Below are 22435 nucleotides of genomic sequence, written 5' to 3' on the forward strand. Positions count from 1 at the left end.
TTTCGGCTCTTAAGAACCGTTATCATCGCCTTGCGCCGGAAGATGGCTCTGTGAGCCGAAACACGTCGTACGCATTTAAATAATTACGTAAGAGTGCAATTTTTATTGTGTTATACTATTTTTTTCTCTTGAGGACTCGCAAGTATTTACCAATTGCACTCATCATTTGCCATACAATCAAAATATTCAAAAAGTTGTTTGCCAGAGATTTCATTTAAAGATAACATAAAAATAATATTTCAATAGCATGATCAATTTTTCGTGAAGAGCAGCGGTACCATCTTCGTTCCGCGAATTCCAAGCTAGAATGGCTTGAATATTATATTAGTAATATTCGTTATCCTTTCGAGCAATGCGGAATGCCTTGAAAGCACTGAGCCTGGAAATCACACGAAGCTGAGATATCAGTATGACTCGAAACACCAAAACAGATGAACGCGTGGTGCTCATGACATACTTCATGCCATTTAAAGTCGTATCACAAGTAAGGTATGATTAAAGCACTCGCAGAGCGAGTAGCCGGCAATACACAAAGAGCTCCAACGTCTTCGCCCCCAGGGCCTTGGAACCGCATTTACGCTTTTGAATGGATGACGTGGCTCCCCAGTCATTGATTCTTCCTCTCCGCCCACCCCTCCCCCCACCGTCCCAACGCTCAGTCTGACTCCAAATTAATCCCACGACGGACGATTGCCTTGACGACGCTTAACAATCCAACGGCACACAGCCCACCGCCTGAGGAACATTCCTCGCCGAGGTGACAGAATTCCGGCGCGTGCCTGCGGACAACATCTTCGGGAAAAATTTATGAGGCGCTTAGAGAGAACGAATTGCTCCCGCCCGACAGGTCTTTTTCGGTGACAGATTACACGCTCAGAACTTATTTTCATTGAAATCGACCGATGCGGCTTCCGCTCGAGTATTCGAAAATGTCGCCTTAGTGTCGAAGCGCCGTGTACCAAATGAAAAAATATGCGAAAATTTATAAAGGTTGTATTCACTTTTTTATTATATTCTTTACAAATTTAATCTGCTTGAAAAATTTAAAAGCAAATTCAAAATTCCATTAAAACATATATTTCAACGCATATATTCTCAATTTCGAATTGGCTGCTAAGGAACCTGGAAGCATTGTTAACGGCGAAATTACCGTGATCTGTGTTCACTTCTTCCCTATATACTACTTATTGGGTGACTTTTTCCCCATTTCACCACTTTTGGATGCAATATTTGAACACTTGTGGCACAACTACGTATCTTTACTACTATTAACCCTCTTGAAGAATTTTAGTGCCAAAATATTCTTAGTTACTTTATTCTTCATTTTTTTATTTTTTTATCCTCTTTGCCCCGAAAGCAGCTCATTCACGACCTCCGCAGCGGATGAATCGAACAAATAACAACATAATACAATCACAAGCACCCATGTCCTGGACCTGAACAGCTAACCCAGGCGGGACTCGAACCCAAGACCTTTGATTTGGCAGGCAATGACTTTTCCCCGCCGCCACCAAGGCCAGCAGTTTCGCTGTCATCTTGGAATTTTCAGGGTACACACAGTAAACCCTGTTCCACGTCTGTCTATTTCTCAAATGTGAATTGTTCACCCAGTATTTTCTCCGACTTTTTTTATTTGAGAATCAGGTGTGTCGACAAACACTAAATCTATACACTCTAAACATTCAAACATCATAGCGCGAGTTATGAATGATTAACACGTCACCGAAAAGTACAAAGTACGACCGGGCGAGAGGGAGGGATGCGCTTTCATTACTTTAACTAGGAATTATCATGAGATAAACGTTATTTTTTCAAACATTTTGATCACGGTGAGTGTATATAGTTGGAAATTCAATCCTCAGGCAGCGAGCTCCTTCTACCGATTAATATTTCATCCAGTACATAAATGTTTCATGCAGTTCCATCCGTTTGCAATTCTATGTGACAATTTCGGCTGTTCGCACAAGATGAGGAGATGTGTATGCAAGGATAAAGAATCAATTGCTACGCAAAAATCATTCAAAATAAGGGACATGGAGTGAATTACTCGGTCACATATCTTCTTGACTTCTAACTCATTTAATAAATCCACAACCTTTCAAAGTCACATTCCTAGTTTAAAACTACTCCCACTCTCTCCTCGAAAACAATGAATCGTTGAACCAGGGCAAATCCGTGATACCTTAGGGACGACGTAATACCTTTGTGTTCTCCAGGAGTCGATGTAAAGTCATTGGTAATGACCACCGCTCCTCAATAGCTTTGCCGGCTCAGTAGAATGGGAATAACCCCTATTGAAAACAGGCCAATTGATGCTTCTGCATCGGTCGTGATAGGACATCAGAATTTCAGAAAATGGCAATTATTCTCTATTAACCCATTACTGAAAATAGGGTATCTGTCCGCAAAGGAACTTCTCGTCATTAATCTTCATTATTTAATTGAATATTTATTTGTTGACTCCAAATTTTCACAACTTCAGTTGTCAGACGAAAAGGAAAAAATATTAATTTTCCGGGGAAAAGTTGGCGAGAAAATTCTATGGCTTGATAGGTGCATATAATATAATCTAGATTTACCACACAGTACGTACAGTGTTAATATATTAGATTATTGCTATTGGTAAAGAAAAATTATTTTTTGCTGTATTGCTCTGTTTCATTCACTCAAAAACTTCAACGTCTCTGCATTGACATACATATCAAAGATGGGGAAGAGCTATATCAAGTAATCACTTTTAAACTCACGAGTTTTTAAGTTTGAAGCCAAAAATAATATTAATTTGATAAATACAACGATCTTCCAATTAAATGCCTTCTTTTTGTCTCTCAAAACTCAACATCATCCGCTGAGGGAATTTCTACTTTTGCAAGGTGCACCATCTACGAAAACATCATCACAAAGAGGACGGGTACGTACATTCCATTTAAGACTGATATCAAGAGCGGGGAAAATTTAAAACTGAGAAATTTTTACACAAAAAAGACAATACTTTAAGCAAACTTACGGTTCAAAACCGTTTGAAAATCTTTGAAAGTGGCACTTCAGACTCGGAGAGCAACGCAGCTGACGAGCATTGCCTCCTGAAATAACAGCGCGAAGTTAAAACGGCTGAAGAATTTTTATGAAGCAGTGAAAGGTTTTATGCATGCAACGGCTGACTGCAGCTGGTCATATCACGATTTTTTCATGCTTCACCGACTAATGAGGCACTTCGACAAAATATTCAAGGAAACCATTTTAAGGCAAAGTGACTTACTCTGCACTCTGCTGCGCTGTGTCGGAAAGAGCTGGATACACATCACCAGGAAGCGAAGAGCAGTTCCCTTTAAAGCTGAGATCTGCGGTTTGGCTGACGTCGATGCAGAGCAAGTTCCTATAAAACAAAGAATGGGATAAGAAAATGTAAGTTTCTCTTTCTGTTTAATTGAGCAGAACATATTTCCTAGCAACTTTACACTGTTAAATTGTCTGAAAGTTCCTATAACCTCGATGTTAAGTGCATCCACTTTACAATAAATAATCAAAAACGCGTTAAAGCAAGACATAAAGCCGGACGCCGAACGGTTATAGTCGGACGTATTATGCTCTCAGCTATACATTTCACCCATTTATTAAACGAATTTTTACACAATACTTTTCATGCTTACGAAAAGACTTTAAAATACGGTAAATTGTTCTTTTTTGCACAATATTATATTGAGGTTGGCCCACGAATTAATTTACCCATTGTCCACGTTAATAAATATTTTAATAAGTCGAAATTGATAATTTATCTTCGCACTACAGGAAATAGAATTCCGGACAGCACTTTATCACCTTCGACTCGAAGAATACGTCGGTTAAAAATTCTTGTTTTGTCTACTGTAAAAGAAAACATATTTTGAAGGATTTATACTGTGCGCATGAATATAAGTGACTGCCAAAAGGCTGCAAGACAGTTTTCATTCAAATTTAGTCCGGAATCAGAGGACGTTAATATGATAAGAATTTAGTATTATTCAAGCGCCACGTCATCAATGAGGTCCGCTATTCAATTCCGACCAAACACTTTCCGTAACACTGCTTACATCCAACATTAGCTAATTATTATATTCTTAGCATGACACATTATTTTTTAGAACTATTTATATTTATTTCTCACCATATTCCGTCCTTGAATACGCAAAGATAAAATAAAACCTTCGAAACTGCGGAAATTTCGTTATAAATTGCATTGTTTATATTTGTTGAAATTGGTTCTTAACACTTCAAACCCAGTAAAAATTCTTCAAAATTTATTTTTAGAGATATTTTCAAAAAGTAATGAGATAGAATTAAAATATGAGTAAAGTAAAGCCCTATGAAGTTAAATCCCATTTCTAGCAATTGCAACCTAGTTCCAAGCGTCGATAAAAGCAGCAACATTGATCGTAATGCTCACAAAAGGTACATAATGATTTATCTATCCTGAGTATGGACACGAAGCAGGATCTAGAAATCCACTTTAATTCATAATAATGAGAACGAAAAGTATTTTACGCTATCCGGAAATAATGGACGACTAACGGATACACTAAGTGGCCGCTCAAATTCTGAAAAACGGACGAGGCTTTCCGATGAATAGCGCATCTCAAATTGGAACTGAAAATGAGAACAGAAACAAAGGCAGTAATGGGGAAAAATGTACTGAACCAGATTGTTTGAAAAAAACAGATACGTAGCACGAGCAAATACCTTATTCTGCTATTTACGAAGAGAAAAATCCGCTCATTCCCGTCATAGCCTCTTTCTGAGGCATCCCGTTTGTGTATAACATGGTTCAATAAGTGGTAAAACAGCTTAAACGTATCTGCATCAATTTCTCACAGGAGTACTTTCAAACTATGTAAATTTCTGGGATGAGCATAATCATCTCCTGGGAAGAGGACACATTTAGCCGCCGCAGCGAAGAACTTACATATCCTCCGATCAATAATTCATGAGGGTCCGAAAATAACACGAAAACTAAATTTTGCAAGGGACAATTTTCACTCCTGAGACCTTGGCGGCACTGTAAAGGCCCATCTCAGTGCTGAGGGTAAGAGGGAATGAGCGTGACTGGAAAGTAGAGACTAGAAACCCTTCTATTTAATTGAACCACCTCATTATCTCCTTTGAAGAAGAGGAACACCTTCACGAGAGGCAAAGTTTTTGGGCCATTAAAACTCCACAGAATCGAAGATGGAAAAAAGAGAGGAAAAAACAGTGAGGAGACAGCGAAAGATAGCGATGATAATGTATCTTCGGATCGAGGAGTGGGGGTGGATCGGAGGATTTGAGGATGAATGGGAAAGCTAGGGGTGGGGGGCGTTGGAATGGCGGAGTTCTGGCCGGGAAGAGAGAGAGAGAGAAAAAAGTGGCGAAGAGTCAGCATTGGTAGTGAGTCCCTCTGTTTAGAAGAAATGTGCCGCGCAAGCACTCCAGAGCGCCTCATCAAAGCGGGCGTTGCCCCCTGACTTCCCCCATCCGCTGAGCACAGCCCTCTGCCACATTGCGTTCTCCCATCCAACGAGTGCACATGCAATCCCTCCAGTGCATACTACGCAAGAGAGCGATGATCAGCGGATTAGCCTGGAGGTTGCCGCATTGCTATAGGAACTAAAGTCCATTCCGTATAAACTTTCACAGGTGCTCGTCCCTGCAAAGTATACTCCTTCACGTCAATGTCTGGGTGGTCCAAAAGTTTCCACAACGAATATTACATTAGATAATTCTCAAGTCCGCAGCTCTAATTGTAGCCATTCCGCGCGCTATAAAACCAGTTTTCAATATCACCACTCGCTACCTGTCATCCATATCCACTTTTCGCGAGGAAATACACGGCAGTAATGCGTAACTGAGCCAATAAATGATATAAACTACATTTTTAACACATGCGAGACGATTGTCATCTAAAAAGACGACTTCCACCACGGTTAATCGCGTGAATCATACTGAACGAGACACCACTGCCCAGTGCCGCCGCCGAATAACAGGCACGCGGAACGGCAACAGATACAACGCTTAACCCCAATTTTCTCGGATCTCCTTCAATGGAGTGCCCTGGGTTTCCGCACTGACAATGGTCACTGCGTTCCCTAATCCACCGAGCACATCACTCTGGTACATACGACTCAAGAGAGCGATGATCGGCTGGTAGGCCTAGTGGTTGCATTGGTACCGGAATGAAACGGGCTCGGACACCATTGTCTTTTCGCTTTCATCAAGTTTGATAGAATTCTTCGGTAATGACTATCGCAGGTGCTCGTCCCTGCAAACGCAAGCTTTAAGGATACTCTTGCAGATGAAATCGGACTGTTCATCGGGTTAAAGTGTCCACTGATGCCGACGTTTCGATAGCCGGGTTGCTTTCCGTCTTCGGGGCGAGGACGAAATTTATTCACCGACTCAGTTTTCGAAACTTCGGCATCAATGGACACTTTAACACGGTGGACAGCCCGATTTCAACTACAAGACATCATTCGCCGGGAATCGAGGAGATATTAGGATAATCCTCTCCGTCACTGTTGATGATGGGGTGGCCCCAACGTTTCCGCACTGGCACTGGTCGCTGCTTTCCCTCATTCGCTGAGCGCAGCCATCTGGTACATGCTACGCAAGAGAGCGTTGATCGGCTGGTTAGCCCGGTGGTTGCTTCATTGGTATAGGAGCAAAATAGGATCGTTCACCAATTTCTTTTCAATTTCATCAAATTTTATAGAATATTTCCATAAAAACTGATAAACTTGCACATCCCTGCAAGCGATAATTCTCCTCGCCATTTTCTGAATGGCCCGAACGTTTCCACACCCGCACCAGTCGCTTTTTCAAAAGAATCCGGTTTTCCTCGCCATATTCTCATGAAAAAGCGTCCATCGCCCTTGGGGAAACTTTGGGGCCACCCAAATAGTGGCGCGAAGAATTAACCTAAAAGATTTTATATGCAAAGATTTCGAGTTGAAAAAATGAAGCAACTCACACATTTTCGTCTTCCAACCCCTCAGCTACTTCTCAAGCTAATAAAGGCGAAAAATCACCAGCCTTTACCCTTACCAGATGATTATATGACGTCACGAACTCATCCCGATTGAGTTTTGCTCTTTCCGAACGAGTAAATGAGTGAGAACTCCAATGACGTCACCAACTCAGGAAAAGTGGGCGGTAATTTCGCGTCCCCTCCATTCAAACTTATGGGATAATGGTTAAGTAGGGAAGATTTATTGCCGTAACGTTACTTTCCATTCCATACGCCATATTCTTGAAATGACTCCCTGGTCGGTGTGACCGAACCAACTACTTCCTCACTATCGATTTTAATTGCTTCATACGTGAAAGAGGTCGTTGAATGGATCCGGAAAGGTAACGGAAAGTTTCAGGACGATCCCATTGGTGACAATACCAAAGAGGTCTGAGACATTCGAGGAGCACTAAATCACGAGGCTAGAGTCACGCATCTCCAAAATCCTTACTGGTGGATAATTGGTGAGATGTTCGGAAAAACATGAAAGATAACCTCTTCGGAAATCATCTTGGATTTTGGAAACACAGAGGTGTAAATGAAAATATGATTCAAACTGCAAGATGAAGTGGAATTTTTAGTCAGATTTAATGGATTTGTTGACGTTTATTGATTTTGATGCTATAACTGAAACTTCCGGTAAAGAAGATGAACCATCAGAACAAACTACTGCATACGATTTAAAATACTGCCTAAGTAGACTTAGAGAAGGTATTTGATAACATTGAATAGGAAAAGGTATTCAGTACTATGGAAAAAATATTCTCGATCTAAAAAGACATAAGAATCAACTTCAAGCTCTACTGGGACCTGGAGGCCACATTGCGCACGCAGGAAGGAACAATTATAAAGAAAAATTTTAACAAAGGGGTCCGACAAGGATGAGACCCATCTCCAGCACTTAGCATCATAATTTAAGAGTCACTTTGGATATTAAAATTTTATAACACTACTAATGATGGAAAAGTGATGTCAACAAAATAACCCTACAAATAAAAATTAAATATTACCTAATATTACTTATGTAAAAGTTTTACAAATAAATATCATCCGGTAAAGTTAGTGTAACAGACCAAACATTGACCAGTTAATATTTTTAATACCAAAACAGCTTTCATAATTGGATGACAAAACTTTTTTTCCCATTTAGCAGTAATTTGCTACCTTAACTTTTATCTACAATAGGTAACACTATCCGATATTACCAGTGATATCTTTTTGGCGTCAGAATCTTAATATTGATAGCTATCAATGATATATCAAAAAGTATAGCGATATAATTTTGATATGATTCTGATGTCAATAACATATCAGTGACATCTTTTTGACACCAGAATGATACCAAAAATGCATCACTAATACTGCTTAGGAACGTACAACATCATTGAGCGTTTGTCACGGAGAGATGAGGCGTTTGGGCGGATAGAGGAGGTTTTGGCGGGAGAAACTGAGAACGGGCGTTCGGGCGATTAGGGGCCTCTTAGCCATAACTAAGTAGCAAGACTCTTAGCCTCCCTGTTACCGAACCGCCCTTGAAGGATAGGCATTTCAGTACGCCACTTTGCCCTCCCACACGGCCATACAAGGCAGGCGCGCAAGAGACGGCTCTGCTAATATCGACTGGCACTATCAAGCTACGTCAGCGAAAAGCAGGAAAGGGAAGGAAACCCAACATTTTATCATTCTTCGAAAGCAAAATATGAGCATTAGTCCGTAATTTAAAGGCAAGTGGCGGTCTCCAAATATTTTCACGATTACAAATAGTAGCACTAACCAAATCGATCAAGTCAGGACCGCTATATTTTGAACGGATATCTCAGATCAAATCATGACGCTGCCACGGAGAGTAAATCCACTTTCTCAGTGGCAATAACCTTACTTGAGAATCACCAACGGAAACGAGGCAACTAAATTGCATGAGACCGTAGTAGCCTCTTCAGAGTAAGAGAAGAAGAAATTGAAGGCAGGCCGCTATTGAGCGCGTGAAATGCACTCTAACTTTAAGAAGTAATACAAAGACACGGCGAGGTGACCCCGTAAAGTTCCGAAGGATTGAAAACATAACAAAACAATTAATTTTCAACCAAATAAAATGATTGTGATCGAAAAATCTTTTTAATTCCCACCTCACGGCTTCGTATCGATTACTTTATTTATGATCAAAGGGTTTTTAGTACGTAGTTACTTACATCCTTGGCAGGGTCCCATTAGCTCTGCTAAGGATCACAGGTAGTGTGTTTGTGGTAATAACCAGGGATGGCAACAGATACTTTTACGGGCATTGGAGACTTTCCTTTCTGTTTTGTTGGGTAGGATCTAAGGCTTGAAAGTCAAAACCAGTAAAATTTCAATATTTCCGTTCACGGGAGTGAAATATGGAAACGTAACGTAATGGATTTAAACTCGGGCAGCTGAATACAGGGACGAAACGAAATCGGAATCAAAACTACTTCGGGTCGAAACTAAACTAAATTTCTGGGACGAAACGAAACGTAGAAATATTTTTCCACCGGAGTGACCAAGTTCTTCACCTTCGAACAGTTTAGTTTCGATCCGCATACCGAGTACAGAGTATGCTCGAATGAAGTAGAGATTCGGCCTACCGCCATTAGATGCATGAGGCATTCATATTTTTACCACTGAGAACGGTGAACGCAAACTGGCCATTCGATTTTTAAGCAGAATGTCCTCTCTCGACAGGCCTCTCTAGACCCCTAAGGAGAACTTTCTAGACGTATGTCAAACGTAATGGATCGAAACTATTCTCTCTTTTCCCCTCCACTCAACTTTTGGGTTGGAAACTTAACTATGAGAAGCCGAGTTTCGATTAATTTAGTTTCATTCCCGGGAGTAAAGTTTGGTTCCGGGTCGAAACTAAACTCCTCGGTGATTTTTATTTCGTGCAGGAGCGAAACTAAACCTATGCATCGTGTTTTCGTTTCCCTCAGGATCGAAACGCAATATTTTCCTTTCGTTTCACTTGTCATCCCTGGTAATAACCCGGCATCCTTGGTGGTGTCCCATCATCCCCACGAAGACTCCCAGGTTAAAACTTAAGGTCACCTTAGCGAGATCTCTACAGCCTTGCAAAGACTTCATTCGGGTAGTGCGTCTGCGGCTATGTCAGTCCCTGGCGAGGAAGTAAAACTCCCGTAAACTCCCACAGGAGGTTTATTTGGGTAGAGTAGTTGTTTGATTTGACGAGTGGTGCCAAATTTTACGGCCATTGGAGACTTTCCTTTCTGTTTTGTTCTGTAGGATCTAAGGCTTCAGAAGATCATAATCAAATGGCAAATAAGAGAATTATATAACGAATGAACTCAATAAAGCTCCTCCAAGCTCTTGACGTTTCGACGGACCTTTACGCTCTGATTTTACATATTTTGTTAAAATATCTTAATAAATCCGCGACGGCCAAACCCAATGCGTATTAATAATTCTGATGAAGGAACACTCTTTCAGCAGGGTTTGCCTACCAAAAACAGGAAGGTGGTGGTAGATGACGGATAATAAAAACGGCATTAAACGTAACATACGTAGAAAATTATAATACAGCATGCAAAACATTCAGGCGACATGGGATTTTGAGCAGTGCAAAATAACGGGAAAGGTGCGTACGTCCATTTAGTCGGACGAAAGTTTCATAAGTCTTCTGGTCGAAGGTGAGAAGCGTAGTGGTTCGTCGCCTTTTATAGTTCTGGCCTCCCGCCTACTGAGGGCGGGCGGAGCTCTTTTAAATACGTTATTTGTCGGGTATCCAGAGTCCCAACTGAAGTTATCCGTTTAGAATGTCTCCAGGGCATTCCTGATTTTACAATTTTAGTAGCGACTCTCCTTTGCCGAAACATTCACCTCTTGAAAGTCAATCTTACGCCCTGCCTCACTCCAAGAATATTCTGCAATAGCCGGAGAGTTGTATCTGATCAGCTATATGCTCCTTAATTTTAATTCGTACTTTTTGGCATGTTTCTCCGCGTGATATGAGATTTTTAAACCACCTACTGATTATCGTTTTACTATACCATTTTCCATATGGATTCGATATCATACGATGATTCGATCAGTTTTCCTGTGTACAAAAAAAAATTTCCTTCGTCAATTCAAACTTGCACGCCTTTGGTATGACAGTTCGAAATGCAAATGGTGATTTCATAGAAATAAAGAGCCTAAACGGAGAATATGCCTTCGAATTCAGCCATACTGGATAAAGAACCGAGATGATCATGGGTAGTGGAAGATTCATAAATTTCAAATGAGCACGAGACTCAAGAACGTGAGAAGCCCAAAATAATGAGAACAAAGAGTTATCAAGCTTGTAAAAGTTTACAAATATGAAATTAATTACAGGTAAAAAAGAAATTATTTCACTTTCTATCATATTATTTCTCAGATCAGGGTAGACGATGCGTCTTCATTGAAGTATAAGTCTACATTAAGTTTCTTTAGCAAATTGTGGAAACTCTAAGTGCTCCTCTTGGAAGAAGGCATTGTTTTCTTCCTGCTTGGTCGGTGTTTGAAGTCTTTGCAATCCAGTTTGAATTCCCACCAATTCAATTCGTTCTTCTTTTATTTACAGAGTAAGTCAAATTTGTGTTGAGTCAAATTTTGTAACTGCCCCCACGTGTTCCGGCACGAGGGTAGTCAGTCGGCCTTTGGTCGCCATGTAGAACGGTCGAACGGGAGAGTTCTCCTTTTTTGTAATATATCATCAAACCGAAGTATTACAATTTCAATCACCATAAACCGCCTGGTCCTTCGAATCATTTATCTTTGTACCCATCGCGTACAGTCAGGAATGTGAGAAGCCCAAAATAATGAGCAAAAAGAGTTATAACAAGCGAGTAAATGAGAGGATGATGTATATGTGTTGAGAAATAAGAGATGTGCCGCCAAGGTAAAGCACGGTGAATGTGCCTCGAGATGGAATGGGATATTAATGCTGCTGTAAAGAGGGAGGAATCATCGGATAGACGGCGAGAAAGCGGGATACGAAGGTGCTCGCCGTGAAGAAGTAAGTTACTTTAAGCGCCACGCCAAGGATATGAGGAGACGTTCCCAGGGGATGTTGGATGGCGTCAGAAGGGGAGTGGAAGGAGGAGGGTTCGGAATAGAAACCTGACGCCCACAGGCTTAAAAGGATTGTTTAAGCAAAGCCGAGGAAAGTATGCGGAGGAAGAAAGGGGAATGAGATAAGGAGATGAAGGCTCCACCGCAAAGCAACGTAAATGCCATGGAATTGGAAGATTCCGCCACTAGCGTGGAGTATTTGAGCAAACCGACAAAAGGGGTTAAAAATACGACATTAACTACAGTTTTTAAACAAGTTTTCTTCGTCCTAGGTTCCAATGCATTATTTTTCAGGTCAGAGTAGATGATGAAACTTATTTAAATATATATCTACCTTAATTTCAAGGGCAAATTGTGGGAAACATCAAATTTTAATAGTTCATATTGAAAATGAATGTCATATTAATACGCTGCTCATAACAGACTAGGAAAACTAATTTTTTACATTCGCAGGCTAATTTTTAAGAGAATCAGGCGGGCAAATATATTTCTCGTGAACCTTTTTGGAAAAGACAGGAATCTCATGGCACTAGGGTTGGTGTGGTGGGTATAGAGTGTCCAGGTTGAAATTCAGGGTGTCGTGGAGATTTTTTAAAGAATGCCTCATTCCCGTTTGAGTTCTTTGCAAAAGACACTTAAAACACAGTACTCCATCGGTCGGATGGGACGTTAAGCCAAGGTCTGCTTGGCGCCTGACGTTAACAGAAGGTCCCCTCTTGCAATTACCATACCATACCAGAACACAAACCATAATGTTTTGGATAGTCTTCACTTCACTCTCAAAGCTATCCCTGACACCAACTTAGTTTTTCAACTATGACAAAGACTATCATTCATGTCGTCTCAAGGGGTAACCTTTTTTAAGTAGAGAAACTAATTTATAAATAGTGCCTGCATTTGTGGATTTTTAGACAGCAGTTTCGTTGGTCATTCTGACAACATCTTCATGTCGAAACCGTTTTCTAAAAACCAATGAACAGGAACGAAACATGCAAACGTTACATGTAGACATGATCTAATCACGCAGAGATAGCATTCGATCTAATACTATTCCAAATTTAGAACATAGATAGATTCACCCCTTCAAATGAAACCTCTCTTAACCCAACTAGTGTTATATCACTGACACCATTGTGTCAACGCTCGAGTGATATCCGAGTTAACTGAATACAGAATTTAAATCGAAACACCCACGAAAGATGAACCCTTCATATGCGACCTCTCTCCACTCGACAGCAGTGAAAAACGCAGATATATAGTCAACACTGGAGTGACATTCGATCTAACTAAATACAGAATTGAGATCGACCCACCCAAGAACGAAGAACCCTTCATATGAGGCCTCTCTCGACTTGGCTAGTGGCTATTTACGTACCATTCTAAACAGAAACTCAATCAAGCAATGCAAATAATTACTAGAAAAAAATTGCTGTGGGATTTTCATGCAGGCTCTATCAAAGTGTGGCACGAGGAAGCTCTGAAAAGATGCAGTAGCGGGGGATGCGGCGGAGGTCAGGAGCGGGTTGCGAAGGAGATGGGAGTTTGGAGACGGATCGGGAAATCGGGCCGCGGGAAGGAGCCAGGAGGGTAGGCGGAGGGAATGGAACGCGATCCGCGCGGAACGAGGTAATTCCGCAATAAAAGTTGCAAAGCAAACGGCAATGGCTGCTCTAATGAACGGCCCAGAAAGACAGCGAGCGCCGGGCAAAATGGGACCCTGTGGAATGGCTCCCTCGCCTACAATAGGTTCGGGGCTCAAGGACCATTCCTCCCCGGTTTTTTTTTCTCCGAAGGAAAGAGAGGATGAGTGCGTCTGGAAATTTAATCCGAACAGCTTCTTCTGAGAGTTTCTCCCGGGCTTTTTTATGCCTACCCACACCCCTCACGACGACTTTGCATGCTCTATAAACCAACTTCGACCGCGGTGTCACATTTGAGACGGGAGGGGAGTCCAAGATCTTTGCGCATAACAAATCTCTGGAGGAAAAACGATAAAATTTAATCAAACATCGCTCCTTTTTTTAAGTACCTCGCAGATGTTAGCTTGACACCTTCACTTTACGAGTGCGAGGCTTTAAGGCTATTATACTAATTAAATTTAATCAACAGCTCCGAGCCCATTCCCGTGTCAGTATTACCTCAAAATGAGTATGAAGTCTATTCTCTTACATCCAAAATCTTAAACGCAAAACTATTTCTAATAACTGCCAATACATATAAGTTTGGTAAACACATTTTTAGGATAAAGATGTCCAAATGTCATTATTTAATCATTTATTGGATCACCAAATTTCAATTCTCAGAATTCACAACACACAGCGTTATTGACAACTTATTATAAGACATATGAAATAAAGTATAAATAGAAGAATTTAGTCAGAAAAACATCAGGCAGTAATTAGTTTCAAATTTAATGTTTTGTACGAAATTAACGCGTTATCTTTAAAATACTTTAACATTAACATATGCGAATTTTGTCATACACGGGATGTAGTTAGGTCTTGAAAAATGTTTCAAAATAGTTTTTAAAGGGTCATTCAGCAAGTAAAAGTAGTGCATTCTGGGGGTGAATGCAGGGAGCAACGCGCATTTTTCATGTGATAAATGACGCAACACTTGAGACCGAGCTTAAAAAAAATTTTCAACGGCCTGCAGAGCTTGGGTGTAAATGAACACAATAGAGCGGTGCTTTGTCAAAAGATGTGTTTGGCTCGCGGAGCACATGAAATATGCCCTACAAACGAGGCTTTTCATATTTCTCCACTCATTCTTACAGTACCATTTGCTAAACACTCTGTCTGAGCAAACTACTCCCAGAATATGTGAGCGAGAGATTATTAACAACCAATGCACGACACGGCGTGCCTCGTATTTACATGAAGTCACTGCCAAAAATCTCGGCATAAATACTCCCCCTCAAAATATCCAAAATTAATGTGCACCAGAATAAAGAAAAAAGACTTTCCCGTCTCGAAATTAACCCGTTCCCTTTTAATTCATGAGACACTTCACGTGAAGAATGAATTTAGTAAGAAGGATAAAGGAGGTTTCTTGAAAAAAAACGGCATTCCGAAAACAATGACACGAGATGTACGGAGGGGAGTAAGAAAAGGCAACGACACTCATGTTTTCATGACCAAGCGAGACAGAGTAAAGACGAGCTTTCTCGAGAATTACTTCTGGCACGAGGAAACAAGCATAAGCGGATGAGTTGGGGGAGTGGAAGGAGGCGGTTGGACCAACAGCGGTAGTAAGCGGCGAGGGAGGGGGGGGGGAAAGAGGGAGGAAGAGGCATTGGGGGAGAAGGGGGATTGACGCGGCTTGCTTTGCTTGCGACGAAAGAAGAAAGACGAGGAGGCGGTGGACGATTGTGAGGCACAAAGTAATTGTGCGAGCCTTTAGCGGGGAGGAAACGGAAAAAGATGGCCCGTGGTATGGGGTGACTCTCGCATCTTGGCCTAAGTGGATATAAAGTTGGGAAAGTGAGAAAGTTAGCGGGAGGCGGAGTTTGGGAATCTCTGTGAGAATGGAGGCGTGCGAGAGATTTTTCAAGAAGGCGGACGCCAAGGGATAGGATATATGTATTTTTTTTCTTTCTCATGCGGGAGCTTCCCGAAGGAGGGAAGAGGCGGATGGTGAGAAATGAATGAAGATTGAAGTGTGGCGTGCGGGAGCGGCTGAGGGTGCAGTTGAGGCGGACGCATCCACCGCGGGGCACCTGCGCCTTCAGCACGATGAATCGGGCTGATGTAAACTGGAGGTGCCGCACCGGAGGGGGAGAGAGGTCCGAAATATGGTGATGCACAATGAGAGGGGATGTAAGGTACTATCTCGTGTGGAGCTGTAGAAGTGAATTGAACAACTTGTATCTAATATGGGAAAAGTGTATCTTGGTGGTTATTCTCATCGAAGTTAGTCAAAACAATAAAATCAGAGAGAAATAACCATGATAAAAACTACAATTGGCAATACTTCTCTTTAACCCATTGTAACTCAATGTTGCTTCTAAGCAACATCAAAAATTCATAACTTTTCTGCTCTATTTAGGAAATATCTCAAATAGGCATTATTTCGTGGTGTAAATTGTAATGACGAAATATTCAGATGCCACGATATTTATGATTTAGTGCAAAATATTCAAGTTTTTCTCAATGAAAAAACTTGATATTTGACATCTCCCAGATGCTGCTCTGGGTTAGAAAGGGTTAATGTATAACTTTAATACCGACCATGATTTTCATACATTATGTCATTTTCAAGGTATGATATAAGGTATTTCAGTGAAATAATATGTTGAAACAATGGTCAGTAGTTGAGTTCTGTATTAAAGTGTGGAAATTACTATTAGTTGTAATTTTATGGATATATCGAATTTTCACCAAGTCAAGCCTGAAAAGACTTCATAAGAGAGAAATAAGCCAAGGAAATAAGGTGAGTAAACTATTTTTGTACTAAAATAAAGGTAATAGCACTTTTCCACGTTTATTCAATGTGTTTATCGGTTCAAAAGCGTCGTCAGCATTAAATAATTGTAGAAAAGTGGATTTTATCTTTATTCCAATTGTTTGTACGTCCACTATGTCAGACCAGAATCGGTTTACCTTAAACTTATTTCTGCATTAAACGATAATAGTTTCATTTAACCCTGCCTCGGTCAGTGGATTGACGATGAAAATTATGTTTTAGAGCACTTTGAACATGCATGAAATATCATAAAACTACAACAAATCAATATGCACCACAGTTAACACTACTTTAAATAATTTCTTGAAAAATTGTTGAGCAGAGGAAACTTGAGTGGTCATGTAAATAAATTAGCTATGATTTTCGATCTACATTGGAATTAAAATGCATGCATTTACTCCCCCTTGCTCATTTTAGTTGTTACGTGTAATATTCCTCATCGATGGCTCAGCAAGTTCGTGAAAGCATCCGAAGAGAGACGGGAACTTTTTTTATCTATAGATAAAGCAGCAGTTTGATCACCTCAAGAATTAGAGAGTACCTGAAGAATATCAGGTTATAACCTATTCTCTTATGAGAGTAATTGCTAGCAAATTCAAAGTACTAATAATCAATCCGCGCACAAAGAGTCTATTATTCTTGGGTACCACCTCCAGAGACGAAGAACGCTGCTAGACTATTATTACAGAACAATAAGTTATGTATATAATATATTAAATTTTATCATTAAAACTAATATTTGCTAAGTTCTTATTACAAAACCGTTTGAAGCATTGAAACGTAATATAAAACCATTTTCTCAAGCAAATCAGCAAACGAATATTTTTTATATTTACTCTTTAATAATTAGTCTATAATAATTCCATTTATGATTCTTATTTCAGAACCATTTAATTTCCTAAGAATAAATTCCTTCGTTAAATCACGAGCATATCTTGCAGTGACAACTCAAAATGTAAGGTTAAGTTTTCCCTTTAAGTGAACGCCTTGAGAGAGATATTTTAACTATAGCATATTAAATATATCACACAGCCAGTAATTTGCCCCAGCAAACAGAGCGAGAGGCTCATTAATTTCAAGCCTGGTAAAAGTACTTGACAAGGAGGGACTAGTGAGAACATAATCCATTGTCAAAATCTTAAATTTGGTGGTCAGAACAACATTTAAAGCTTAATGGCGCGTAACAAAACGAGCCAATTCTGTTATGGAAACAGGCACATGTTCGTGGATACATTATTTCCTCAGCACCGCTAGGTAATCAACGGCCGAGTGTCAACCTACAAATCCAATTAGCAAGAGTAGCTATTCGGAGTGATATTCGGAGACATCACTAATTCATGAATGCAGACCTATCCAGTCATGAACCTAAATCCGTATTGATAAGGCAACTCTGGGTCCTAACAAACAAACCAGGATCATTGAATGCTAACTATATTTGCATAAGTACGTTACGTTGGGGAAAAAAACATGCAACACCCATATTCGGGAAAAGGCACCCTGGATAATGATGCTAAATAAATTGAAATGCATCAGTGCAATGTGGGTTGCACACGTGGCAGGATAAGTCATCATTGCTGATGTTAAAAATGTAGTCACACCTGCGTCGCACGACTGACTACAAGGGATATAAGTGAGAATATTTGACACTTTACAAAATTCAGTTTATTATCGTAAAAGGTTAATAATTCATTAATACTGTTCTACAAAATTTCCATTATAAAATTCAGAAGAAATCAACAACGAAACAAAAACCAGACAATGTGAACTTAACACTTAGGATAACTTAGCATGGGCATGAACACTATGATGAAAACTTAATTGCATTTTAATAATTTATAATCATATTTAAACAAAACATAAAATTCGAATAAATTAATTTTTTTTAAATGTGATCGAGAGCGTAAAATAAGAATTTTGCGAGAAATTTTCGCAGGTTATTAAAAATAACTCAACTTGAAACAATTTACATCACAAATGATACCTAATAACAGCATTATGAGTTTCTCTCAATAAAAAATATTTCTCTAGATACTCACATTTAGGAATCAACCAAGAAATGACAGAGATCGTGTATTTTAGCGAAACAATGAACTCAGCAACCCATTGATAAACCCTAGTAGACAATAAGTAGAAAATATGCAATTTAATATGCCAAAACTTGAGTAGGAAAGAAGTTTAACACCTATGCACTCGGCTTGCATGACTTGGGATATTGAACCACAACCAGGGTGGAATAGAATGAAACGTAATCTCCAAGCGATATAATTTGCACATACACGACATAAAATTAAACCACGACAAGTCAGGTATCACTTTTATTAGTTACGTAAAATAATGAAGATAAATGAAAAAATATTTTAATTAATTATAAGCCACTGGCGTACATGATAATGTTCTGCATATGAAAACAAGCGCAGCATATCCTTCTGATGGGTCGTATTGCGTTACGTACGAAGAAAAACTTACTAAATTTAGCAATAACTTCGTATCAAAAGAAAATAATTAGATTTACCCAAAAGAAAGCTTTTCTTTTAAAAATTCCAAAGACACCGAGAAGTTAAAGATTTAATCATTAAGTTGAAGAGACAACAGGATGCATATACAATTAGCTCATATTGCGTAACATATCCAAAAAACAGGTTATACTTAGGCAAACAATACCATATTTAAGTACTACTGGATGTGGAATTAATAATATTGGACAATCATTTCAAATTCAATTCCTAAAACATGACCTTGCCTCATAAAAAATAATAAGCACAGCCTTAAAGAGAAATGTTTAAAAGCAACCGAGCGGCTGCTCTTCTATTCAGGGACTCGTACAAAAAGCAGCAGTATCATCCAACTGAGGGAAAAGCCAAGCCAATGGCAAGAATATTTCGGGTTATCGACAAACGAATTGTTCGAATTGGAGCATTCGAGTCTCATTTCAAGTCGAGCGAGAGAAGAACACACAGAAAAGGAAAAAAAGAGCCGGACAGAAAGCACGAGCTTCCATTTTCGATTTACTCCCCTTTCTCCTGCGGCCGGATTGACGTAGGAACAAAGAGGAGAATAAAAAAATAGAGAGAAGCTTCGGAATCAACACGTCCGCAATTCCTACGTTCAATCTTTCCCGCGCAAACGCACGCCCTCTCTGGATAGGGAGGGGGGGAAAAGCGCGGGAGAAATCAAAAGCACTCTTTCGCCCCACTCATCGGATTCGTTGAATGCGGCTCGATACTGTCTTAATTTTGCCGGACGCCAGGCCCATTAGACTCTCCCCCGTCTGCCACTTACGCTCTCCTCGCCAGCAAGCCTCCTGCTTTACCCCTCCCCACACCCTCCGGCCCGCCTGCTCCTTCCCGCCACCCAGCGACGCCGCTCCTGCTGCCTCCTTCTGCAGCTTTATCGAACCACCCCGACCCCTTACATGCACGTTCGCTCTCGGCAATTATATTTTTTCCTCTCTTCTCTGTCCCTTCCACTCTAACTCTCTCGCCGTGCTGCAAAAAGGGAGGAGTTCGCTTCATAAATCTACGCAAGGCACGAGCCTTCTCCCCGCGTCCGTTTTCACGGGAGAGCGGCTTGCAAGTGCCTCCTCGCGAGAGGAGACACAAGGGCAAGAAAGAAGCGTGCCCGTCTCCCAACTCAACCTGCCATGAAAAGCTCTCACCCCGGCGGCGGGGGGATGACATCTGGTCATTGGACGAGGAGAAACACGCCGTCTCCGACAGCGCCTTTAAAATTCACACACTCTGAAACGCTTGCCGACCCGCGGAGGCACGTAGTCAAGGTGCCATGAATCCTCGACGTGTGTGATTCAGTGATTTGATGGCTAAATATATAAAGAAGGTGGCTACGAGTGCCTCCAAAAGTTATTACAAATATTATACGAGTTTAAGTGAATCGGGATTAATAATTTGACCGAAATGCTTAGGAGATATTCAGGGGTAAGACAGGTGAGTGCCTCTGAAGAGTCAAGGGTAAGTAAATGAGAGTAATAAAGTTGTTCATAGGAATTTTTTATTAGATTTATTACTTAATTAATTTACCATTTTCGCATGAAAAGAGTTGCCTTGTAAAACAAATATTTATAAAGGTATATCACAAAAAATGGGTAACCTTATGAGCAAGTCATTGAGATTAGTCAATTTTTTTTGCCACTAGCGTCACCAAAAATACAGCCTTCGAAGAAAACATAATTCCTCATATAGTCATATCTACTAAATACATGTTTCCAGCATAAACAGAGTAAATTATTCAATAAAGCCGAAAGAGTGAGGACAAGTTCTCAGGAGAGGAAAACAATTTTGGTCGGAAATTCATAAATTAAGGAGATACACGAAACAGTTCCCGGAGAGAGTGCATGCGAGAGCGTAATGAGAGGAAATTAGCACATTCACAATCAGAGGACAGTAATACGAGTTCTCGAGCCTTTTCATTTAACACCAGAGCCCTACCGCTCACTCTAAAAGAGCAAAAAACCTGTAAGCAACTAACTGAGAAAATCAAGTCGTCTGGATGAAATTAAAAACAGAGGGAGAGAGTAGTTATGATTTTTAGGAGAAAATATTGATATCATTTAAGGAACTTTATCGTAGATAAAGAAATTTATAAACATTTTCGAAAGTGAATTTTAAAAATGCTTTAAAATGGTAATGTATGGGAAAGCAAAATAAGGCAGAGAAAATTTAATTTACAGAGATGGAGAAAAATGTTTAAAAACTGAAGGGAAATAAGATGAAGTTTTTTAAAGATAAATGCTATACGATTTGACTATTCAACTCATTTAAGGTCCCACTTCAACGAACATGGTGGAAGAACCAGAAAGGAGTAAGATACTCATTACGTATCCTCAGAGATGATTTTAAATAACATAAAAACGATGCTCAAATCGTAATAATGCATTCGCAGAAATATGGATAGAGGCTAAGAATATTTTAATAGACAATGATCATGAGAGTTCCAGGCGAACCCTCTTAAGGATACAACACACCGGGGCCGGGAACCAAGCCCGTGGCTTATACGCCCGATCACCCGGGGAGGGGCTGGAGAGGAAGGAAAAAGGATAGAGGCGCCGCCGCGATGGTAGCCCGCCGACTCCTCTGGGAGGGGATAGGAGCGGAAGGGAGGGGACGGGGAAAAACACCTTAACGCTATGGAAGCGAAAAGGGCCCACTAAATAGCGAAACCAGCATACGCAATTAATTTTCTACCAATCCTAGTGGATTTTCCTGTGAGGAAGAAAAATCCATCGATTGAATCGATAGATCATATTTTAATAGACAGTCACCTTCAACGGAAACATTCAAAATATGATGATTCATAAGACTGATGGAGTATAAACGGATTAATCGAGTGAGTAATAAGGAATGGCGGAGAATATTGGGAGCATGCGAAGTCTTCTGAGTACTGAGAAAAGGAAAGGAAAACTTAATCTTCCACTTGAGGCATGATCGAGTGATGAAGAAAATCTTCGAAGGATAATTGGCCGGAAAGAACGGCAAAGACTACCACGAATTAGTTACATGCATGAAGAGCGATCATCCCTTTACAAGTGAAGACACACGTAAACGTGAGTTAATACTAGCTATAAGAGGAGAGTTGGGCAAATTTCATGATGCCAGACTCCAGCTGACTGAGCTGAGTGAATCGTCATCTGGCGGATGACGATTCAGATAAATAATAATGAAATATTTGAGATTGAATTATGGTATTATAATTTTAAAATGGTATTTATCTTTTGAGTCTTCGTATGAATCGGGAAATGCTTTAATATATTTTAAGCGAATTTGATATTCCTTGTTTTTATCGAATACGCGAAGAGGATGATGTTTTAAATATATATCCTAAATGCTTTCCAAACCGTCTACCCATAGTGTGAGGCTGCATATTTTCATTTTG

At 40.2% G+C, this 22435-nt stretch overlaps 1 long non-coding RNA gene across 1 annotated transcript in view; it reads right to left on the minus strand.

Moving 5' to 3' along the window:
* The window catches only part of LOC124171684, a 223240-nt gene that overhangs the window by 54668 nt on the left and 146137 nt on the right, over positions 1 to 22435 (minus strand). The window contains exon 2 of the long non-coding RNA XR_006867910.1: positions 3260 to 3376. This is a non-coding gene — a long non-coding RNA (uncharacterized LOC124171684). The remainder of the gene's footprint in view (positions 1 to 3259; positions 3377 to 22435) is intronic.

The sequence above is a fragment of the Ischnura elegans genome, chromosome X, assembly GCF_921293095.1.
Source record: "Ischnura elegans chromosome X, ioIscEleg1.1, whole genome shotgun sequence".
In the NCBI taxonomy this organism is placed as follows: Eukaryota; Metazoa; Arthropoda; class Insecta; order Odonata; family Coenagrionidae; genus Ischnura; species Ischnura elegans.